This window comes from Oncorhynchus tshawytscha, linkage group LG16 (genome assembly GCF_018296145.1).
Source record: "Oncorhynchus tshawytscha isolate Ot180627B linkage group LG16, Otsh_v2.0, whole genome shotgun sequence".
Classification (NCBI taxonomy): domain Eukaryota; kingdom Metazoa; phylum Chordata; class Actinopteri; order Salmoniformes; family Salmonidae; genus Oncorhynchus; species Oncorhynchus tshawytscha.
In genome coordinates this window covers 52268670-52275950 of record NC_056444.1, presented here as the reverse complement: position 1 = coordinate 52275950, position 7281 = coordinate 52268670, and positions in this window count along the sequence as shown.

Here is a 7281-nt window from a genome sequence, read left to right as displayed (position 1 = left end):
CCTCAGGATCTCATCAAGGTATCTCTGTGCATTCAAATTGTCATCGGAAAACTGTCATTGTGTTCATTGTCTGTAGCTTATGCCTGCCCATACCATAACCCCACCACCACCATGGGGCACTCTGTTGACAATGTTGACATTAGCAAACCGCTTGCCCACACCACACCATACACACTGTCTGCCATCCCGGTACAGTTGAAAATGCAGTCCGGTCAAGACCCTGGTGAGGATGACAAGCACGCAGATGAGCTTCCCTGAGACAGTTTCTGCAGAAATTCTTTGGTTGTTTTATCAGCTGTCCGGGTGGCTGGTCTCAGACGATCCCGCAGGTGAAGAAGCCGGATGGAGAGGTCCTGGGCTGGCATGGTTACACGTGGTCTGTGGTTGTGAGGTCAATTGGACATACTGGCAAATTCTCTAAAACGATGTTGGAGGCAGCTTATGGTAGAGAAATGCACATTCAATTCTCTGGCAACAGCTCTGGTGGACATTCTTGCAATCAGCGTGCCATCTGTGGCATTGTGTTGTGTGACAAAACTGCATATTTTATAGTGGCCTTTTATTGTCCCCGGCACAAGGTGCACCTGTGTAATGATTATGTTGTTTAATCAGCTTCTTGAAATGCCACACCTGGCAGATGGATGGATTATATTGGCAAAGGAGTGGTGTAAATACATTTGTGCACAACATTTGAGAGAAATAAGTTTTTTGTGCATAATAATTCTGTGCACAAAAAAAATACCCGTAAGACCTTAATGAGGGTCATATTGAGGCAATTTTGACCATAGTACAATGGTTACAGGAAAAACTAGTGGACTTTGTGATAGAGCAACCAAATTTCATAAACAGTTGGGGCATGTTTAAAGAGGTATTTTGGGCTATAGTGCCATCACAGATTATTTCCCATTACCCCCCTGGCAGCAATTTCTAATATGGGCACCAACCAACTGCATGGGGCCATATTTAACTAGATTCACTTGGCCATATCTTCATAAATAATTGCTACATACAGCCCAATGATGGCTTAACATTTTTGAAAGGAAAATGTAAAAAAAATAATATTAGAATGTCTGGAAAACACAATAAAATGGCCCAGAAATTACATAGCAATGTATTAAGTCTAGCAGAGAGACAGGTAACCCATTCAGCCTTTACACAAAGTAATCAAAAGTTTGAACAAAGATGTCTAGATATAGAACCATTAAGATTTAACCTATTATACTCATTGGTGTAGTGCTGTTTTTTTAGGTACCGGAGGGCAATAAAAGAACATGACGTCATAATTTCTCAATCAATGCTTGCACAGTAGTAGCCTGTTGAATAATATTACTTTAATATGCATAAAACATATCATCCAAATGCAACGCCTGCCTATACCTACACACGTTGACAATGTTTGTATATTTTACTCTTAATAACTATTTAATCAAACTCTGTATTTAACAAGTTTACCAAGGTCTTAGTTTTGTCCTCACATGACTATGTGGAACTTTTTCACCCTGGAAGCTTTATCTGGACATAGATCTGCAGGACCTCTTCTGGCCATAAAAAAGAAAGCTAAGTAACATAATGCCTTCTCATTGCAGTAGCTGTACTCTTAATATACAGAAGAACTATCACCTTAAGGTAAGGATACCCAAGTTGCAAGCTCGGCTTCAGACGCAATCGTTAGTCAAAGGCAATTTAAATGTAGGAAAGAATGATACAGCGTCTGTGCCATCGGGAATGCAGGTAGTAGTGTTAAACCCCTTACACAGTCTCCGCAGCCGGACAATTTTCTCATAACTTCTGGAAAGAAATGCTTTTGGCATGCTCAACCGGTGTCGCTCATTCAGCCAATAGAAACTGTCAACCGGGTTTCCTCACTATGCAACGAGTCGTTGTCAGAGCCCGAGCTTTCTCAGGTCTCTCCTCCAACCGTTACGAGGTCTGAGCTGCCGAAGCCTCCCTCCATTAGCTCTGACAAATTAAAAACATTAGTCATTGGCGACTCCATTACCCTAAATATTAGACTTAAAAATAATCATCCAATGATCATACATTGTTTACCAGAGGGCAGGGCTATCGACGTAAAGAGTAATCTGAAGATCGTGCTGGCTGAGGCTAAAACTGGCTAGTGTAGATGGTATAGGGATATTGTTATCCACGTCTGCCCCAACAATGTTAGGATGAAACAGTCATAGGTCACCAAGCGCAACATAACTTCAGAGTGTAACTTAGCGAGAAAGATGTGTTGGCATCGAGTAATTGTCTCTGGCCCCCTCCCAGTTAGGGGGAGTGATGAGCTCTACAGCAGACTTGCACAACTCAAATGCTGTTTTCAAAAAACTTTTCTGCCCCTTGCAAAAGATAGAATTTGTAGATAACTGGCCCTCTTTCTGGGACTCTCCCACAAACAGTACCAACACTGGCCTGCTGAGGAGTGACAGACTCCATCCAAGCTGGAGGGGTGCTCTCATCTTATCTATCAACATAGACAGGGCTTTAACTCCTCTAGCTCCACAATGAGATAGGGAGCAGGTCAGACAGCAAGCTTTTAGCCAGCCTGCCAGCTTAGTGGAGTCTGCCACTAGCACAGTAAGTGTAGTGACCTCAGCTTTCCCCATTGAGACATCTAAGTCGGGGAAAACTAAACATGTCGGTGTTCGCCTTAGCAATCTGACTGGAATAAAGACCTCCTCCATTCCTGTTATTATTGAAAGAGATTGTGATAATATCTCACGTCACAAAATAGGACTACTTAATATTAGATCCATCACTTCCAAGACAGTCATACTCAATGAACTAATCACTGATCAATAACTTGATGTGTTTGGCCTGGCTGAAACATGGCTCAAGCCAGATTTATTTACTGTGTTAAATGAGACCTCTACTCCTGGTTACAGAAGTACCATATCCCCCCAACCCCCCTCTGTCAGAGTGACCATCGGGTTCTTGGCCACCTCCCTGACCAAGGCCCTTGTCCCCCAATTGCTCAATTAGGCCGGGCAGCCAGCTCTAGGAAGAGCCTTGGTGGTTCTAAACTTCTTCCATTCAATTCCTTCGAACTCATGGCTTGGTTTTTGCTCTGACATGCACTGTCAACTGTGGGACCTTATATAGGCAGGTGTATGCCTTTCCAACTCATGTCCAATCAATTCAATTTACCACAGGTAGACTAATCAAGTTGTAGAAACTTCAAGGATGATCAATGGAAACCGGATGCACAATGAGCTCAATTTCGAGTCTCATAGCAAAGGGTCTCAATACTTATGTAAATAAGTATTTTTTTTAAATAAATTAGCAAAAAAAAATTTAAACCTGTTTTTTTTCTTTGTAATGGGGTATTGTGTGTAGATTGCTGAGGGAAAAGAATTCTAATAAATTTTAGAATAAGGCTGTAATTTAACAAAATGTGGAAAAAGTCAGAAGGCACTGTATATACAGAATTGTTTTGTTTTCCACCAAGTCCAACAACCAGGGGATTCGATATTATGCAAGTAATGTTATTTGATAGAGACTCCAATTATATCTGCTAATTTCATAGGTGATCTATCCCCTATATAAAAAAAGATGATCTTGGCATTTGTTGAATTTCTGTTGGAAACCATTTCTTAACCTTGACAAGAAAATCTAAAAAACTATTGCCCAATATCGAATCTCCAATTAATAAAAAATAATAATAACATGAAAACGCTATTGAGCAGCAACTGATTGTCTTCCTGAAAACAAATAATGTATATGAAACGCTCCCGTCTGGTTTTAAACCCGATCATAGTACTGAGACTGCACCCTTGAAGGTGGTAAATTACCTTTTAATGGCGTCAGACCAAGACTCTGCATCTGTACCCGTGCTCTTGGACCTTAGTGCCGTTTTTGGCACTATCGATCACCACATTCTTTTGGAGAGATTGGAAACCGTAAATTGGTCTACACGGACAAGTTCTTGCTTGGTTTAGATCTTATCAGTTGTAAAATTCCAAAGACTAGTGACATCCAGTGGAAGCAGTAGGAACTGAAAACAAGTTCCTAAGAAATATCGTTTCCCAATGAGAACTCACTGAACAGACAGAGACCTCAAAAAAAGAATATTCTGAACGGTTAGTCCTTGGGGTTTTGCCTGCTACATAAGTTCTGTTATACTCACAGACATGATTCAAACAGTTTTAGAAACTTCAGAGTGTTTTCTATCCAAATCTACTAATAATATGCATATCTTATATTCTTGGCATGAGTAGCGGGAAGTTGAAATTGGCCACGCTATTTATCCAAAAGTGAAAATGCTGCCCCCTATACCTTAAGAAGTTAACTTGGCTTTCGAAGACTTTAGATAGGCAGGGCAGGATGGATATAAGTCTGTAACAGTTTGGGTCTAGGGTGTCACCCCCTTTGAAGAGGGGGATGACCGCGGCAACTTTCCAATCTTTAGGGATCTCGGACGATACGAAAGAGAGGTTGAACAGGCTGGTAATAGGGGTTGCAACAATGGCAGTGGATAGTTTTAGAAAGAGAGGGTCCAGATTGTCTAGCCCAGCTGATTTGTACTGGTCCAGGTTTTGCAGCTCTTTCAGAACATCTGCTGTCTGGATATGGGTGAAGGAGAAGCTGGGGAGGGGGGTAGCCAGGAGGAAGGCATGGCCAGCCGTTGAGAAATGCTTATTGAAATGTTCGAATATCATGGATTTATCAGTGGTGACCGTGTTACCTAGCCTCAGTGCAGTGGGCAGCTGGGAGGAGGTGCTCTTGTTCTCCATGGACTTTACAGTGTCCCAAAACGTTTTGGAGTTAGAGCTACAGGATGTGAATTTCTGCTTGAAAAAGCTAGCCTTTACTTTCCTGACTGACTGCGTGTATTGGTTCCTGACTTCCCTGAACAGTTGCATATCGGGGGGACTGTTCGATGCTATAGCAGTCCGCCACATGATGTTTTTGTGCTGGTCAAGGGCAGTCAGGTCTGGAGTGAACCAAGGGCTATATCTGTTCTTAGTTCTGCATTTTTTGAACAGGGCATGCTTATCTAAGATGGTGAGGAAATTACTTTTAAAGAATGACAAGGCATCCTCGACTGGCAGGATGAGGTCAATATCCTTCCAGGATACCCGGGCCGGGTTGATTAGAAAGGCCTGCTCGCAGAAGTGAGTAAAACAAACTTAGAGAGGAGGCTTCTGATGTTGACATGCATGAAACCAAGGTTTTTTCGATCACAGAAGTCAACAAGTGAGGGTGCCTGGGGACACGCAGGGCCTGGGTTTACCTCCACATCACCCTAGGAACAGAGGAGGAGTAGGATGAGGGTATGGCTAAAGGCTATCAAAACTGGTCGCCTAGAGCGTTGGGGACAAAGAATAAAAGGAGCACATTTCTGGGCGTGGTAGAATAGATTCAGGGCATAATGTGCAGACGGGTATGGTGGGGTGCGGGTACAGCGGGGGTAAGCCCAGGCACTGAATGATGATAAGAGAGGTTGTATCTCTGGATAAGCTGGTTATAATGGGTGAGGTCACCACATGTGTGGGAGTTGGGACAAAGGAGGTATAATGAGTGGAACTCGGGGCTCCATTGTAAACTAAAACAATGATAACTAACCTAAACAACAGTATACAAGGCATATTGACATATGAGATGGACATACAGTGAGGCATAAAGTAATCACAGGTGTTGATTTGGAGAGCTAGCTAATACAACAGCTAATCAGCTAAAACAACAGGTAAAATGGCGATGAATGGGCAGAGGTTCGGTTAACTACACACAGAGCCTGAGTTTGCGGCTGGGGCTGGCAGATAAACAAACAAAAAATAAATAAATATATAAACAGAATGGAGTACCGTGATTAATGGACAGTCCAGCGGGCATCAGCTATCATACATTGAGAGGAAACTACTTCAAAAGGGAATCTTACTGGCTCAACACACTGTCTCCTCTCGGCCTTAATGAGGAGTTTGACTTTAAACTTTATAGTTCTAAAAATGTCCAAACTACTGTTCTTACCCTAAATGAACAGTGTATGTATATTACTTTAAATATTTCTCATGTATGGTTATATATTTTGATATATTGAATGTTGATATTGTGAACAAATATTATATATTTTGACCTCCTGTTTCAGGAAGTGATGTCACTGAGCACTGCTCCTATATATAGGACTTTCCACCCCCACCTGGGATATAGATGCCTGATGAAGACCTAGGGGTTGAAACGTTGTAACAATAAAATCACCTGGGAGCATGAGCAGCACTTTTGTTTTTCATGTATTTAAATCCTGTCAAGACTTTCCTCCATTTCTTTCCAGTTGTATGTTTATTTCATATTTTCCATGTATTATTTAGTTGTCATAACATTAAGATGTCATGCAATGTCCTTATTTAAGGTATATTGGTTTAATAGATTCATCCTTATGACCGTTACCTTTTATTTATGTAACCTGCTTATAATGTCTCTCCTTTGATGCAGAACCACACACAAATCCAACTTTACCATGTCCAACCACAAGCCCTCAATAAATATGTGAACTTTGGCACTGTCTCTGTTGTCTGCTTGCTCTCTGAACGGAGCCTAATTACCTATATTAGGTTATTTAGTATATTTTTCAGCAGCCATATTGGAAATGACCTCCAGGGGGATAATGGACAAAATCTGTGATGGCACTATAGTCAAAAATACTTATTTAGACATGCCCTAGCTGTATGTTAAATTTGGAGGCTCTATCTCAAAGTCCACAATGTTTTCACGTAACTGCTGGACTATGATCAAAATGACCTCAATTGGACCCCCATTAAAGTCTTGAGTAATTTATGATCAGAATTATTGTCTATATTATCTGTAGGATTTAGTTAGTCGGTAGATAACATTACAAAGTCATTTTTACATTGTTTGGAATGATTTTACCCTATTTTCCTCTAATAGGAAATCCAGATGTCAGCAATTGACTGATAGGATTCCTAGGCTGCCTCCAACCTTTAAAATGTCCCTTAAGGTATCTACTATTAGTTTAGAAAGTTTGATACTTGCATCATAAAATGGAACAATTATTTCACCTGTGCGCTGGACTATACTATTACTACCACACTGTTAGAGTTTTGTTTACCATCAAAGAGTGGGTCCACCAGTCAAAATCTGGATAAACGTTCTGAAGTACATTCCATGATAATTTCACATGCAAATAGCAATTGATTTCTATGATATATGCAAAAGGGTTACAATTGGCATATTACAGGCATACAGCCCACATACTGTTTTATGTTTCATGTCAAACAAGTTCAAAAGCTTTGGGGTGATATTCCAAAATTGCATTCAAAGCCTATT